General features: G+C 44.3%; 1 protein-coding gene across 10 annotated transcripts in view; it reads right to left on the minus strand.

Annotated features, from left to right (window-relative positions):
* The window catches only part of Cobl (cordon-bleu WH2 repeat protein), a 228,956-nt gene that overhangs the window by 156,831 nt on the left and 54,033 nt on the right, over positions 1-18,092 (minus strand). The window contains exon 1 of one of the 10 annotated variants that reach the window (XM_085692228.2): positions 16,709-16,843. The exons of 8 other annotated variants lie outside the window; for them this stretch is intronic. The gene's annotated coding sequence lies outside the window, so the exon portion shown is untranslated. Of the gene's footprint in view, positions 1-1,542; positions 1,561-16,708; positions 16,844-18,092 lie in introns of those variants that run through there. One more of the 10 variants, XM_087909187.1, reaches the window with a different exon arrangement.

Raw genomic sequence — 18,092 nt, forward strand, 5'->3', positions numbered from 1 at the left:
GTTTTATAACTTTCAGAAAAGAAATACCTTTTCCAATTTAGCAGAGCTGAGTCAAGCAGGAAGCATCTCGGTGTTCGGTGCTATTACAGGAGCACAATACTATAGTGAGGTAATGGGCTTCAACTGTTCCTCTACTCACCACAAAAGCAATCCGCCACCGTCTATCGATACCGGCGATACCGCTGTATCCACCCGATCGTGCTCGTGAGCCCAGTCGCCCAGAACCTCACGACCTGCAGTCACATAACTAGCTTCCCTCTCAGTCAGTTACACTGCCCTGAGATTCCTTCCACAGCATTTAGGGAACATGATCTGAGGGCTGTTCCTCACAGCATACCCCACAAACTCCCTGGTAGACCCCACTGACTACAGCCTGATACAACTTGGAAGACTGTAAGTACTCGGTAGAGCTATTTGCTCAGGACAGCGGTGTGTGTGTGTGTGTGTGTGTGTGTGTGTGTGTGTGTGTGTGTGTGTGTATGCACATGTAATAGAACATTTCAAAACCACAATATCATTTCTAGTTATTTCTGTTAAAGAAGAAGCATCACAATGCACTGAACACACTCCCAGCAAAGGCAGCTGTGTCCATTCGAGCGAGTGAGGGAGTTTCCAGCTCAGTGACATCAGCCCTCCTTGTCCCAGCAGACTATACTGATGACCACACCTTTGGAGTCTTGGTCTTCAGCCTCTCTCCTGTCTCTCCCAGTGTCAGCAGTTTTGTCAAACAGCTAGCCGGCAGTTTGGAGCAGCCCCATCTGTATGAACCTCACAGCCCTCTGCTCCCGCCCTTCTCTTTGTCCTGTTCAGGTCTCTTGAAGACCACAGTTTCCGAGTGCTCATCTCTGGGTGAGACAGGCCTGGGGAAAGACCCACGACCTAGATGAAGAGTCTCCACATCTCTAGACTCGACGTGAAACTCCATAGGGAGCTAAAAATGCCCTGTGCCTGTTACTGACCAGTTAAGTCCTAACAGCTGAAGTGTATGGGTTGCAATCAAATGTCGAAATAGCATTATTACAGCAACAACTTTTATTTCATTTGGCAAAAGCAATTAGTATGCTATAGAGATGGAACACCCATGCACTGCTACCGGGGCTCTGAAGTAGCACAGACACTACAGGAGACAGGAAAGTGACTCCTTACAATTAGATGCAATTATCACATAACTAGGAAGTCCTTCTAAATATAGATGCCAAAGAACTGATAAAAGAGGCTTGACTAGGTTTATCTGTTCATCTATGTTTATAGCAGGTTTGATGAGCAGCCTATCTGATGAAGCAAGGGTGCTAAGCCTGAAGAAGAAGAGGGAAGAGATTTTAAACTCTTAGGAGGTCAGAGGTTGTAACATGAGGGGGCCGGCTTGTTGGGGTATCTGTTCCCGCCCGGTACCCCACAACCGGCAAGTCCCAGAGAAAATCAATCACACAGAGAACTGTATAAGTTATAAAGCTGATTGACCCTTAGCTCACGCTTCTTGTTAACTCTTATAGCTTATATTAACCCATTATTCTCATCTATGTTAGCCATATAGCTTGGTACCTCTTTCAGCTGTCAGCTCACATGTTGTTGCCTCTTCGGTGATCTGTGCAGGAGTGGTGGAGGGAGCTTCTGCTTCCAGAATACTTTCAGTCTCTTTGCTCCATCTCTATTTCCTGTCTGGCTTTCCTGCCTATACTGCCTGCCTGGCCAATCAGCGTTTTATTAAAATATGATTGACAGAATACAGATAATTCTCCTGCACCAAGAGGTAGTATGATGAGTTCCCCAGGAGGGATCCTGATGGAAGGGGCGGGCTGTGCATGGAATATGATCCAGTCTCAATTCTGGCTCCCTCCTGATCCATCTCCCACCAAGGGACAATGTGCTGGTGCAGATATTTTGTAGTCAGGGTCGTCAAGGATATGTGTATTAGGGAGCAGATATTTCTAGTGTGGGTGAAGTTCACAGCCTCAGGATGAATTTGACTTTCTGTCCCTTCTCTATGTTTGCAGGCATGTCTTCTCTTAATGGCCTCCATAGCACATAGTCCTAGCTTGGCATGGTGGCCACAACTTTAATCCCAGCATTCAGAAAACAGAGGCAGGTGAATCTCTGCGTTCAATGTTTGCCTGGCCTACAGATGGAGTTCCAGGACAACCAGGGCTACACAGAGAAACCCTGTCTCAAAAACCAAGCAAGCAAACAAAAAAGCACACAGTCACAATGATAAAGAGCCTCCTCCACTTTTGAATGGCACAGAGAGAATCACTGCAGTTCAGCTGTGAACAACCATGAGCTCCACCAAGTAGATGGCTCTTTAAGATCTATGCAAACCGTCCATGTGCTGAAGCTAAGATTTAAGGGTGTGGGGCCCAGGAGAAGATCAAGTTTCTGCCCAAGTGCCACCAAGTCCTAAGGGTTAGGGCCTTGCCTGGCTCCTCCTGGGCACACCCAGGACAGGTGCTGATCAGCTGTCACCAGATAGGTCCCACTAGGGCTCTTTAAAGGATGAATCACTAGCACACAACTCAACTCCTTCCCAGCTCTCCAAGTTAAAATGGTGGGTGTGCCTGGCGGGAACTGTTTACAAAGTGGAAAGAATATTACATAAGACAACATTTCTGGCACTTCCAAGTCATCGACTGTGGCTCCATATGATGTGGGACCATCATATAACTCAGCTCCTGCGTACTGACTAATTTTCTCATCAGTCCACGGTTCCCAGCTGGGTTTTATTTTATTTTTTCACTGTAGAGAAGAGTGCTTGGAAACTGCCCCCTGAAAGCTAGAGGACCTAGAAAGACATGGGCTAAATGGTCCAGAGGCTGCAAATTTCATGATCTCTGCAGACAGATGAATTAAACCCAAATTCCACAGGAGATGAAAGGCCTTCACTCAGACTACAGGAGGCCCAGGATGAGGGAGTTCAGGATCTGTAGACTTAACATGGAAAATTCATGCCTCTCCCACCTCTCTGTAGCCCCAAGGCCAGCATTTAAAGGGTATCTACTTTTGTATTTCTCCTGTCTCTCCATCAGAGCCACCAACTGAAGACATAGAGTCATAAAATTTTTTGAGCCATGCAGGATCCGTGGACATAGAAGTTAAAGGTTTGCTGACGCTAATTCCCCTGGGGGAAAAAATATGTGATTCCTGCAGTTTACCAAGCCAAATATCCTGCCTAGCTGATGTTAAATAGCACATATTCATATAATATTTTAGTGGAACCAGTAGAGCTGCCTGCCTGCCAATCACATCAAGATGCAAATCAGCATCTGTTTATGGTGCAGCCACAGGGGAGCTTCCATTCTCTCCTGAAGGTCTCTCTGAATTCCTGTCTTTGCTTCCTCCTGGAGGGGAGCCTTTGAGTGCAAAATGAGCTGCCTCTGTTCTGTTGGGGTGTCAGTTACTAGCCACAGCTCTAGAGAGCAACTCCAAGAAAATCAAGACTTCAATATTCTGGTTTCTCACTGACAAGCAAAGTGCTAAGCCCAGGGTGGCTGCCTAGAAACCACTGGACCGAAGAGTGGCTATAGGAATAAATCCCCTGTGATCAGCTGTCTTGGGCTCAACTTTACACAAAGGATTTCAGGAACCCCACTATCACCCCGAGTACAGTCAGGTGCCAAGAAGTTAAGAGGCGTCCTCATGTCTGGCACCAACTCCTGCATCTACAACCCATTAACAGCCTGTTTTCTAGCTACCATTTCCCTGAAATTTACAACATCAAGCTGAACATTGTTTTCTTTTCTTTTTCTTTTTTTTTTTTTTTTTTTTTTTTTTTTTTTTGGTTTTTCAAGACAGGGTTTCTCAGTAGCGCTGGGAACCTGTCCTGGAACTAGCTCTGTAGACCAGGCTGGCCTTGAACTCAAAGAGATCTCCCTGCCTTTGCCTCCCGAGGGCTGGGATTAAAGGCGCGTGCCACCACCGCCCAGCTAAACATTGTATGCTTCCAATCCTCACAGCAATTTTACGTGACAAGTTCCCTCTCTCCAATCTGACGAGGCCCTTAAGGACCCAATAGATTTATTAATGTTGTGATAAGCACATAGCTAGAATAACAGAATTCCAGCTGCAGTGTTTCTGAACCTTGGGTGGTGCCCTTCTGTATTTGTGTTGCTTTTATTGGTTATTAAAGAAACTGCCTTGGCCTAGTTGATAGGGCGGAACTCAGGTAGGCAGGGAAGACAGAAAAGAATTCTGAGAGGAAAAAAAAAAGCAGAGACAGGTAGACGCCATGAATCTCCTGCCTGAGACGAACGTAGGTTAGAATCTTGCCAGTAAGCCACAGTCACGTGGTGATACACAGATTTAATAGAAATGGGTTAATCAAGATGTGAGAGTTAGCCAATAAGAGGCTAGAGCTAATGGGCCGGCCAGTAGTTTAATTAATACAATTTCTGTGTGATTATTTTGGATGTAAGCTAGCCGGGCAGGATGTAACAAAGGGGCTCCATGGTCTTCACAACACTTGGGCATTGCACTAGCTGCTATGTACACTACACAGCCTCAAATACTTTTCAAAACCAAACAACCCTAAGCTAATGTAGAAATGCAGGCCCTCTGCCCTGTCTAGGTTACTGGGACCCTGCAGGGAAAGGGATTAGATTAGGGCCACCCTTTGACAAGGTTTCCAGCAAACAATCAGATACATCCTCTTTAATGAGGGCTATGGCCAAACACTGTAAACAGAACTGGAGTCCCCTGAGAACTATACCCACTGTGAAGGCTCCATGTGGCTCAGACATAATGTCAGGATCGTGTGTCTCCTCACGATGAAGAAATAAATGGACTTGCAGAGAAGGAGCTACATGCCCAGGCTGATGACAGGCAACTGAGCTGAGGCAGGCCCCAGTTAGTCCCGAGGGTTCCTCAATGCCTCTAGGGACAAAACCTTCATTGAATATATAACCAAAGCCGTGAAACTTCTTGAAAACAAGATACACCAAATCTTCTTCCTGTAAACATTTTTTTTTTTTTTTTTTTTATAAAATACAGTTTGTCTCTCGGGGACCTCCACATAAGAAATCCTGTAAGACCTTCTCTCAGGGCTCAGCAATCCCAAAATAGAAGGCATTGTCCCTATGGCAGGATTGTCTTCTAACGCTAGAAAAGACAAATCAGAAAACGACTGCCAAAGCTCTGACAACTGTCCTTGCCTTTCAAAACAGAGCCTGACTCTAAGAAGACATCCAAGGTCCAGATAAACAAAGCCTAGAGTGTGTATGTATGAAACAGACAGGCTAAGAGACCACATTTAAACTGCAGCTTGCCAATGAGCTGTGTAGAGGTGCTGTCTACCACACCGCTCATTGAATGCAGGGATGTAATTGTACCCATAAAAACACCTCCTCTCAGGGCAACAGAAGGGGACTGTCTTTTGGAAGTCAGCCCCAGGATACCCTCTTGTAAGTGCAAATCTAGTACTGGGCATGGCTCCCTGCTCTGGAGTCACTAAGTCTGTCAGGTCAGACCCAGCAAAGTCTCTGATGTACTGTGCATCCTCCAGTAGGTGGCTGTATTTGGAAAAACCATTGTAATGTGCAGGCCTCGGTTTCCCTAAGAGCTGAACAGAGAACATGGAGGTTTACCAGGTAGTGTTTGCATGAGAATTATATGAGAGGAATCCTATGGGAGCCCAGGTAATGATCAATGACCACTACTTGACCACAAGTATTTTTACTCTTTGGGATGGAAGGAAAAACCTTTTATCTGTGTAAGAGTAGAACATTAGCCTATTCTTCCAGACACACAATGAAAAGCTCATTTACACAGTAAACACAGTGAAAACTAAGAAATGCTATTCACAATAAAATTTTAGTTTTGACCTAGGGTGGAGGAAGCTTTCAGTAACTCACCATAAAAAGATGGACTCTCCTGATAGGATTCTCTGCAACAGAGTAACAAAAGCTGGGAGCCCCTACCAGCCTCTGAGCTCCGGGACCGGTATATATGGGAATGGTGGTATCTCACCAGATATCAGGTACGTATTCACAGAGGAACATTTGAGATCCAGCTCTCATAGCTATTACTGAACTCTCTAGCAAGTTAAGAAAGCCGGTAGCGTGCATGACTGAGCTATCAGCAAACTCTCCACCGTGGGGCTGAGGATCGGATAGAAACCAGAGTTGCTGTATTGTTGAGTGTTGCAGAAAAGGAGTAACTACTTTCCAAAACTGCTCAATACTAGTGTACAGAGGTCTGAGCACCATTAGCAAACGAAATGAAGTAAGCTGGGAGAAAACTCACCAACTCCCAAACCATTAGCCCATACACGCATAGACATTTCAGGCTGTCCCTTGCCCAGGCCGGGCAACTTGTTCATCTTAATTACAAGTGAGTATGCGCTTTATTTGGTAGTCAGTGCAGTCTCCGGAGCTAAAGGAAAGACTCCACTGGGCTCAGTCAGCACAGTCCTCCTGGTGGAGGAGCAAGGTGACATTTTTATGAGTGTCACCTGATGTGGTACTTCACAGGTGGGGAGGCTGCTGCTGCCTGTGTTCCCAGTAAAAAGCTAAGAAGGCCTCTAGCAGAATGACATCAGTGGAATTGTGTCCCATTCTCCCCCCTCCCCCGACACCCTATTTAGACTGTAAAAGCATGAAGGAGAACACAGGAGTTATGCAGGGTTCCTATAGGATGAGGATGTCTGGAAGCACCTGCTTCTTCCTCCCAAAGCGTGTGCAAACCTCTGGGAGTTGGCAGTGTGGGCTCATAGGTGTTCCCATGGGGAAGATTCCTAAGTATTCTTAGAGAGATGACTCAGCTCACCTAACACTGCCAGCAGGACTCACGTGCTTAAGCTTTGTTGACTTTGCATAGAGCAATTCTTCCCCTCATCTTCTCAGCTATGATGTAGAGCCGTCTCGTGAAGGAGCTTTGGGTTTTCTTCTTTCTAAAGCTATACGACCAGCAGCTCGCTAGTCCTTTGTAGTCTGCCCTTAAGGGACGGTGAATTTTTTCAAGCCCGAAAGATACATTTTGTTCTACGCTCTACCCACAGTCCTGTCCCAGAATCACAGAGACTGCTGCTGATCTGAAGGACACATGCAAGCAGGTGTGCCTGCGAGCCTGGTGGACTCTCAGCTTTCCTGTAGTCAAGGGTTCAAGGACCCCAATGAATGCACAACAAGTTTCAGGATCCGGGCATCTGGCCATCCTCTCCAGCTCTCCTCCACCTCTGATTGTCACCTCATCTCTTTGTCTAGTGCTGGGTAACCAGAATCAATGGTATACCTGGCTGACAACCTTCACAGTTGTCATCAGCCTCTCTCATCCCCTAGGGACAAAGGTCACTTTCAAAACAGACCTAGGAAAGTACAGAGTAGGCCTCTAGCAGCTCCTCTAATCTTCCTCATAACAAACACCCAGGACACTGAAAGCACTCCCTGGCCCTGAATATACACTCACCATGAGGATCCAAGTCTGTAGCACCCTAGCGCCTAGTGATATCCAGACAAGGACTTCCTTCCTCTTGTCTCTTCAAGTGCTTCATCATCTACTCAGGGTTTAATCTCACACTCTCCTCCACTTTTCCCTTATATCCCCCAACATCCTTCCATTCCTTTCTCTGGGTCCAAGTTGACTTCAACTCTGCCAAAGCACTTTCCCTGTCTCTAAAGTCGCAGATGCTCTAACTGTGCTCCTTTCACCTTCAGACTCTAAGAGTAGACCCTACAAAATCTCCACCGTCTGCCTCCCCAGCTCCTGAGTCCCATCTCAAGCCAAAGAAGGATCTTCTCTAGAAAATCTCCATCCATCTATCCTCCATGATACAAATGTCTCAGTCTCCACTCCCTGTGTGGTCCAGATGGGTCTGTCTTCGAAGACTCCAATGTCATATCCATCATTCTCTGCATCATCCACGACAAGAACCTTGGTGGTTCTATACACAGAGAGGATCGGGGATTCAAGGTCTGTCAATCTTTGCCAATCCCTTCGAGCCTCCACTGAGTTAGTGGATAACAGAGTCACAGGATGGACTGTAAAAGTGTCCCACAGTGAGAGATGAAAAGGGAACTCAGACCGCGAGGAAGTGACAGGGGAAAGGTTAACATGGATTGGGCTCTAATCTCAGTGCCATCAGGAAATGCGTGATCTAACAATATATCCTATGATTGTCTCTCTTTCCCCTCTGTATGATGGGGATGATGGCCACCCCTTCACCCTGGGATTAAATGGTGACTGCAAAAGTCTAATCTTCAAAGTCCATGGCCAAAGTCCAGTTCCTGGTGCCTAAACCTTTAGAAATGACCCTGCAACATAGTGCAAAAATGAAGAAGCAGTTTGTGTTATATACTTGCTGAAACCTATGAGCTGACTCAGAATCCCATAATCAGACACTAGGAATGTGCTTGCATGGGGAGCCCTGGAAAGCAGCAGCAAGCGGCTTGTCCTCCTCTAGCATACTACAGAAAAGATAGGACAGCAGACCGCCCTTCTCACTTGGCGCTTCTGCAATTAACGCACAGACAAGTGGGATTCCTGGTGACCTAGGTAGGGCTGGGCAGGGAGGGGCCAGCAGACAGGACACCTTTAGGCTTGGAGCATCAGCTTGGTGACAAAGGCCTCTGGGATTCTGGAGTGCAAACAATACACAAACAAACACCACAAATTATTTTCAAAAACCATTCTACAACATCCCTTCTCCCTCTCTCTTCCTTCTCTATTGTAACAAGCCTGGGAAGCCCGGCGCATCTCACAGAACCATGCCTAGTGCTCGGTGAAATGATCAGTCAACCCCAATGATGGAAGTACTGTCTTGGGCAATCATTACACTGTTTTCAAGGTTTGTTTTTGCTTTTGCTGTTGTTAGTGGTCTTTGCTTAGACTTCTTGTTGCAGATGTTATCTGGGAAGTGGGTGAAGAGAGCTGGAGCCCAAGGTCTGGTATCTCCCAAGGGTCTCGGCCCTGGGGGTGGGTTGCAGGAATTCTGAGGCGGTGGACAAAGAGCCAAAGAGGCTGTGTTGCCTGTTCCCGCGGAGCCTGTTGGGCCACTGAGCTCAGGTTTCACCAGCCCAGACATCTGCTGTGAGGCCCAGTCTCTATTTTGAGAAACAGCCACAGTGAGGTTATCAAGTGTCATATTTTGAACAGAGAATTAAAAGGTACCCAGCATTTGGTTCTTGGTTCAGAAAATGTGCACATGGAATCAGAGTGACTCTGGGTTGCTGTGTTTTCACACTGTCTTTTCCTTTGCTTTGATGTTTTTACTGGAGGTATCTTGGATTATAGCATGTCCCCCCCCATGTTGTGTCTATTTTAGGTAGTGGAAGCACTGTTTAAAACAACAGCAGAAATAAGATTGGGCGGTGATTTGATTAAATTGTAGGTACATTTATACACAAGTCCAGCTGGTTTTGGACTAAATACATAAAAGCTAGCATATGGCAATGTATGTAAGAGTGCTGGTCTAGAAACAAGGACGGTGTATAAGACATGGATGTGGGCCACGTGGACATTTGTTTCTTTAGAGACATGAGTCTCTAACCCCAGGCGCAGGGAGCTGGCTTCACTTTCCTGAGAACTTCTCTTAGCTCTGTTCAGTTCCCATCAGTTACTAGTTGTGTGGAAAGCTGTGTAGTCAGATTTCCCTGATTTTCAATTATTTACAAAAGTAAATAGAAAAAGAGCTGGCTTATCAGTGGGGAGCCACAATATGTTTCAGAGTATATGGCTTCCTATTTAACTCTCGGCTCTGACATCTTTATCTTAAGATTCCCACTCCACTTGGTTCTTTCCTTTCACGCTTTGTTAGAAGGAATTTAATACAGCTCTGTTTTTTTCCCACTGATGGTGGGGGTGGATCTACACCGTGTGGCTTATTGAAAGCAAATGACTATTTTTTAATATTTTCCTGATGTCTGGGCGTGGCAATCTGTTCTTTCTGAGACAGGAGACATACTGACTTTTGCCCTCACTAGCTCTGTGAATGGATATACATGAGGTCTGTTGATTTTACTGTAGAATTTTAGATTTAAAATGAGTGCCAATGCAGCCCGCATATCTCCTCTGGGGCCAATGTGATGATAAGAAGTAATTAGAAATTGGCTATGCTTCCCAAATTTGATGAATTTTATTTTAGTTAGGTTTGTAAACATTTATTCTGGTACATTCAATAACTGAATTGCTGTTTATACTTATTTTTGCCAATCTCTCTTGTGGCTTGTTTTCCATTTTTATAGTTATATGCTGTACAGTTTACTTGTGGTGGTTTCCTAATTACCTACTATTTAACACTACAATGCCTTGGTAGTTCCAGAGGATGCGGTTGGCAGTGGTCAAAGCAGCCTGGGAGGAAATTGGATAAATGTTCAGGAGGACATCATTTCAAATTGACTTGTTAGTTCAGCATACCTTGCTACCCAGATTTCAGCTCTGGGGCAGTGGGTTCATTTTTGGAAACTGGAGGAGAAGGGGACCCTGCTGCATTATGGAGGGCTGGACTACAGGACTAACGGTTGTGTCTGTCACTCTTCTCCCCTGGAAGATGTCTGGGCAGGTTCTGTGTACTACCTGAATGGCCCCATTTCTCAGAAGGTGAACATGCAGCCTGGGCTTAATCCCCTGCTCCCACCATAAACTCCACAGTTGCGGCTCCTGCTCTTGGCTTCCTCCCCTTGGAGTTCTACCTCCATGGCCCAGGTGGGCACATGGAACAGGGGGTGTCCTTGGCTGATGGTCTCTGTACTTCGCTTGCTGATAGTCTGGCTGGTGCCCTGCCATGTGAGAACACCAGGAGCTTTTTTTTAATGCAGCTTCCCGCCAGCCATTTCCTGTAGGATGTTTGTAAACCTATGATTTGATGTTGCTACCTTTCAGCGATTATTTGATATTTTGCTTGGAAGTTGTATCTCTCTGCTTTGTCTGGGTGTCTGCCGGTAACTATAAATGGCAGCCTCCGTAGGCCTTCGCCAAATGATTTTTGCTGGATACTTCGACTATGATTTGATGATGGTTTGCTATCTCTTACCATATATTCTTTTACTTGGACTTGCTTATATACTTAATAAATTTCACTCACTTAAAGGCCAAACTATGAGCACCATGGATCATTCTCTAGACCTTACCAAACACTCAGTTCTCCCTCACCCTCCACACGCATGCTTCCCAGAGCTGTCTGTTAATTAAAAAGGGCAGCTTTCTCCAATGCAGCAGAACTACTTTCAGGCCAGGGGTATAGGAAGAGCTGCACTCCCCAGCTAGAACCTCCAAACCAGCTATCACGTGAGAAGATGAGCCACAGACTCAGTTCAACAGCGAGACGGGGAAGAGTTGGCTTTTTTGTTTTTGTACCAGTAAAAGTGCATCCTCTTCTTACCTAGCTCCCTTCACTTCCCCCCAGCACAGCTCCAGTAACGGCCCTCCCCCAGCCCCAATCCAGTCTTTTACTCTCTCTCTACTCTCCCAATAGACAGAACACTTCAGTATGCTGTGCCAAAATCCCACCCACTACCTTTCTTATGTAGGAAAAGCAGAAACTGTTATACTTTCAAGTGTGCTCCCTCCCTTACATAAGTAGAGGCTTAGCCTTACCTTACTTGGTCCTCTAAGACTTCAGAAAACTAGCATTTCAGGGACCGAGCATTCCAGTCCTTTGTGGAAACCCACACGGGAACTGCCACCTTACTTAACAGATAGAAAAACAGAGGTTTGCTGTTTTCACAGGGATGGTGGGAAGCTCTAAAAATAGGGAAATCTAGTTCCTGTCGGCAAGTGACTTAAAATAGATTGAGGATTCAGACCTGGAGCAATTATGGTATAGAATGGTAGATACCAGACAAAACACGTGAAATCTTTCAGGAAACAAAAGAAGAGACAATCTGAATGCTCTCTCCGGAACTAACAGAAGCCTGAAGGGTTTATCATGCAGCCTTTGGGGTGGGTGAGGAGATAATTCTGGGAGACCATTCCTATAGGTTAAAGATAAACAGAAAACTCTCCATAAGCCCTTACATCTGGGCAGGGAAGGAACCCTATAGCTACAAAGGACTACTTTTCAGGGAGAAAAACAGTAAAACCTCATACCAGAGACTGAGGGCTTACAAGTTTCGCTGGAAGAATGACCCTTAGAACCAACGGCTTGATCCCAATGAAAAAAGAGAAGATAAGATCCTATCCCGGGAAAGACTGTTGGTTATAGTTCACCAGCATGTCCAAGAGTTCCTTTCAGTGTGGTTAGATACGTTCACCAATCAGGTGAGGGCCTTCCCCTCAGGACAGAGAAGGCCTCTGTGGTGATCCAAACCTTAATTCATGAAACATCTCAAGACCTGGACAGCTACAGGGTATTTTCCCGCCGTCCACGCCCGTCACACTGACACGGAAGTGTAATTACCATGGTCAATGGCACCAGGACTGTGTTAGGGATGATGAGACATGAAGCTCATGGATGCACGAGATTATGATTACTAGAGGAAAAAAAAAGAAACTTCATAAGCTGGAGAGGTGGCAAAAAAGGACACTGCCAAGTGGCAGGGGCTGTATATTTGGAAATAGGTACAGAACTGAGAGCATACTGGAGCGGTGGGTAAAACAGTGACTTGTCTTCTCCAGGCGTACAAGATGACCGCTTTCTTACTAGCAAACCGAGCGCTCCCTTTCACAAGCAATAGGTCAGGCCTCACGGGGCCTAGCCTCTGTTAAAGCCACTTGCTTCTGTTCCCCGTGTGGCCTAGTGCCAAACCCTGCATTCTCTTTGCTTTCTCCCTGGCTTTCTGCAGGGCACTGTGGGAAGAAATGGGATCTCCTTCCAAATGCACACACTTAATGACTTCCAAAGACATGCGAGGTCCCCTGCCTGCTCCTTCCTTTTGCTGCCAAACCTCTTCCTGACCACGAAAGCTCTGCCAAGATCCTCTCCTGAGCTCTAACCCCCACGCTCTCATCAACAGAGCTTAGCAATTTCACGTAGGGAGTGCAGAGCCCAGGAAGGAGAAAGAAAAGAGCCCCTTCCTTGTTCAGCATCTCTACAAGTCAGGCTTCTGTCTTTCCACCTTGACGGGACAGGTAGCTGACCATGGTCAATCTGTAAGAAGTGATCAATGTTACATGCATTGCCCCCTCCCAAGATGGCCTCTCTTCCCCATTCCTCCTGAGAGTCTGTCTCTAACCTGCTCTCACACCTCTTACAGAGTGCAACAAAAACAGTAGCGAGCCCTAAAACGCCACCTTATATTTTTTAACCCTCACCTCCTCTTCATTTCCACCCACTCCTGTGAGAACGAGAAGCCATTTCTGCAACCTCCCAATTAGGATACCAGTTCCGTGGTCCTCAACACTGTCCTCAGAACTCTGCAACGTGTGTACTCTGACCGACTCGGTCCCAGGTGGCATAAGCTTTGCCTTCTCACCAAGTTCTGCACCAGTCAGAAGAGTCAAGAGTAGCTAGCTGAAAATATAAGCTCAAGGCGGAACTGCCAAGTGAATTAATTACACCCATAGAAATGGCATGCAAAGAGCAGAAAATTCAAAAACATGGAAAGCTGGCTTTCTGAATAGGGGTGCGCGACAGTCATGAGTTTAATCAAATACAGAGTGAAAGCATTTTCTTTTTTAAAATTACAGCTGGGTGTGATGGTGCTTGACTGGAACCAATCTCATCACTTAGTAGGGAGAGGCAGGAGGACTCAAGTTCAAGTCCACCTGCACTACATGAGCAGACCCTTTCTCAAAATACAAATAGCATCTGTGCAGAACAACAAGCATTTCCCTTATTAAAATTATCTAAACAATGAACACCCACATATAGAGAATTTACACTATCGTAGGCATTACAAGTTATATAGAGATTACTTAAGCTTATAGAAGCACTGCATAGGTTCTGTGCAAAAACTGTCTCATTATATGTAAGGGCCTGGGCATCTGCAGACTGGTATTTCGGGCGATCCTGGAACGAATGCCTTATGAATGTGGAGGAATGACTATTTAGGACTTTGTTATTTATGGACAGAGTGTGATGCAAATGTTGTATGGTTCCAGATGTTTTGGAAGCCAACAGTCTATTGGAGATGATAAGAAAAAAACACACTTTAGTTTTAAACTGGAAGAAAGCATGCAATTAAGTGATAGGAAGTAAGGAAGGCAGCTAGTAAGCCATACGACAGGATTCAAATGTGAACATTTAAAAGAAATTATTAATGGTATTAAATTATGCAAAGGAAATTAGATGAAAAAACAAGGCTTGCAGACTAACTTACAATTTTGCAAGATAATTATTTTGACAGAAAGGACACATTACCCAGAGGGTTAATTCTCAATATAACAAATATCACTGCAAATATAAAATAAGGTATCTATCAGTTATATCACATAGTAGCATGTGCTATTAACTTTAAGTGAAAATATTTAGTAGCACTTAAAGAAGAACTCTATCATTCCATGAATTTGAAACAAGAAAAGAAAACCCAAATACCCTATCCTCACAAAGAACAATCTAAGTTATCTAAATTCTCTGTTCGAAACAAAGGGGCTATATTCAGAAAAAAGCATTTCATTGCATAATCTGGATGAAAGTGATAGATAATCTACACTCTGTCCAGGCAGGAGCTACAACAGCAATGATTGCTCTTCTCTGCCAGCTTGGGATCTCATGGTAATTGTGGCTACAGGGCACCAAATAAGTCCACTCCTCCATGCTCCCTGACAGCCTTCACTGATCATCTTCCGTCATGAGTCACTGTACAAAGCTACATGAGTGAACTGAGTCCACGGCACACATCTCAGGCATTATCTCGGCCCCACCCCTGCATACTTTGGCCCAGCTCTGAGTTCTAGCAATGTGGGGACAAACTGCTATCTGTACATAACACAGTCCAGCACAAGGTGTGGCACTGGATCCAATAAAACACACTGAGTGCTGATTAATACATTATTAAAGTGTTTATGATATAAAAGTTATCAAGGTTGTTATTCTAGATCATCCTTGACTTGATCAGATACCCAATGGACACTTAGCCATACCTGCTGACTTCTTCCCAGGTAGGACATGAACAAATGAACTTTTGGTGTAGATAACTCGAGTACATTTTAATTATTCTTTTTGAACAACATGATAAATATTGGAGAATATTAAAAGAAAAATTCTAGGGTTTTCACAAAATGATCTAGATGGATCTCTTTACCTACTTTGTGTCAGCACCATTAGGGTCCAGCCAATCACAAAAGCTCATCAGACAGGCATCTAACAGCATCAGACAGCTAACTCAGACAGGCATCTCGACAAACCAGAAACACATCAGGTCTTTAGGCCTTAATGTCTTATAAGATCAGTGGACACCTTTGGGTATCATCTAAACATGCCCTCTGTTATTAAATTAGGACCATCACATTCTTTCTTGTCTAAAATCACAGGATTTGAGACTTCAACAGCACCAGCCAACAAGTCCTTCAAATTACTTCCCAACTGGAACCGACTCTAGAAATACGGTGAACTTGGGATTTCAGTTCCTTAATAGCCATTTGTCTTCTTGCTAGCATTGAATTATCCTGACATTTGCAGGCTGTGGAGATCATGTACTCTTCTTTCTCTCAAGGACTGGACTTTGGTATAAGACTGCTTGAGGCTCTTGATCTCTGAGTATAAAGGGTAAATAAAGCTATTCCTCTTTTAAGAGAGCTGCTATACAGAAGTAAAGAGTAATTTTTGTCAGTTTTAAGCTTGAGACAGTACTAGACAGGTAGATGGATGAAGGTATGTGTATGTGTGTCTGTGTGACTTCATGTATATATGTATGTTGAAAGGTATATATGTGTATTGAAAGAAATGCATACATATTATATGTGTGTGTGTCTGTGTGTATATTTATGTTGAAGGAAAGGTATTATTTTCTTGCCAAAGTAAAAGAGATCTTATACAAGAAAGTTCGATTAAAAGAATAACTTAACTTTGACAAGTTGATTAGGAAGAAGCTCAATGGCCTGAGTTTTCTAATATACAGTAAAATACTGAATTGATTATGATGTTTAAATATGCCTTTTGCTAAAGGAGGCTGCCTATTTGTCTAAATTCATTTTTATCCTCACCCAGTAAATTTAAGTGAGGCAACTTTCCAACCAAGGTGTCTGCCTCTCATTTGTCTTGGGCTCTTTGTGACCCACAGGATTAAGAGTATGTTGAGAGGAAGGCTCTATTTCTAGAAGACAACCAAAGGAAAACATGAGTACTGTAGCCTGGAATGGAATCTGTGATAGAGAAAAGAATACATGAAAACCACAAACTAGCACAGGAAAATCTGCTGCTTAAACCTGCACAGGGCCTTCCTGAACATATATTCTCATCATGTGCTCCACAGAACAAAAACCTAGAAAGAAAGCATAACACGAGTCCATTTTTATATAATAAATTATACTTTCAATGAGCGCAGAACACAAAATCCAGAAAAGACTTCCTTAAATTCTTCAAGAGTAGATCATCGGAATTCTATAAAGATAACAATGTTACTCCCTTTACATTTTTCTTAATGAAATACATTTTGCAATGTCATTTCTTCAAGCAAGACACATCCACATTTCTATCACAGCTTATTACTTGACATTTTCCTCTCTTCTAACTTTTACTTCTCAGTGAAGACTCTTGTTGCAGAGGGCCGCTTGTTTGGTTCCCGGCCCACCCAGTTAGCTTACATGTAAAATAATCACACAGACGCTGTATTAATTAAATCACTGCTTGGCCCATTAGCTAACTTTTAAATCTTAGTTTAACTCATTTCTAGTAATTGTGGCTTACCAGCAAAGTTTCAGTGCATCTATCTCTGGTGGAGGCACTATGACATTGTCTCTGATTCTGCTTTCTTCCTCCCAGAATTCATATCTGTCTTAACCAGCTACTTAAGTTCTGCCCTGTCAACAGTCCAGGGCAGTTTTTTTATTCATTAACCAATGAAAGCTGCACATAGACAGAAGGACCTCCTACACCAGATTCTGATTTCGTTTTTGCACTTTGACACCCTGCAAGTTTTCATTCATCAGAGTAGCAGAACCAGCAGACTGAGCCCTAAGAAGAGTCCCATGTTCTCTACACAGGGTTGGGTCTGGCTGTGAACTCCAGCTCTATCAAATGAAGTGCAGAATGGGCATTCTCTTGATCAAAGTCCACTTGCAGCAGGTCTACAGGCATGTCTTCTTGTCTCTGGTGAGCAAAACCAAAGTCCCTTCAATCCATCACACCCACCAGTCATTCCTCCTAGTGGACTATTATAATTGATAAAGCAGAACAGGCTGTGTGTCCACGTTCGTCACCACCAGCTGTTCATGTGAGCGATTGTGTAATTTAATTAAATATTAGGTAATGAAATTTAAGTTTATTCTGCTGACTTTTCCATTACATAGGCAAAATAGTACACACACACACACACACACACACACACACACACACATGTAATAGTTTTCTTAGCTGGCTTTCCATTGCTGTGATAAACACGACCCAAAGCAACTTGGGGGAAGAAAGATTTTTTTGGCTTACTCTTTGACATTACAGTTCAGCACTAAGGGAAGTCAGGATAAGAATTCAAGCAGAAATCTGGAGACAGAATCTTGAAGCAGAGACTATGAAGGAATGATCCTTATTGATTTGACCCCTCTGGCTTACTCAGCTTCCTTTCTTAAAACAACCCAAGCCCCACCTACCTAGGGATGGAACCACCCACAGTAGACTGGACCCTACTACTTAAATTAGCAATTATGAAAAAGTCCCTATAGATCTGCCCGCAGACCAGTGCCATGGAGGTAATTTCTCAGCTGACCCTCCCTCTTCCCAGCTATGTCAAGTTGACAACTGAAACTGTGACATCAAGGTGATAAATGACAGGGTTTATCTATTTCACATCACAGTTCCAGAGATTTCACCTTGTGGCTGCAGGGCTCCGTTGCTTTGAGCCTATGATGGCACAGTTCTTAATGGTGGAAGCTGGTGATTGAGGACCTCATGATAGTCAGGAAGCAAGAGGAAAACCATGGGGTGTGGAGTCTTCATAGCCACGTGAAAGGTGCACCTTTAACAACATACCTTCCTTCCATTGGATTCTACTACCCTAAAACACCACTCTGAGGACCAAGTCTTTAACCATGGGTCTGGGGGACATTCCAGTCCCAAACTATAGCAACAACAAAAC

Source organism: Myodes glareolus, chromosome 8 (assembly GCF_982192425.1).
Source record: "Myodes glareolus chromosome 8, mMyoGla1.1, whole genome shotgun sequence".
Classification (NCBI taxonomy): domain Eukaryota; kingdom Metazoa; phylum Chordata; class Mammalia; order Rodentia; family Cricetidae; genus Myodes; species Myodes glareolus.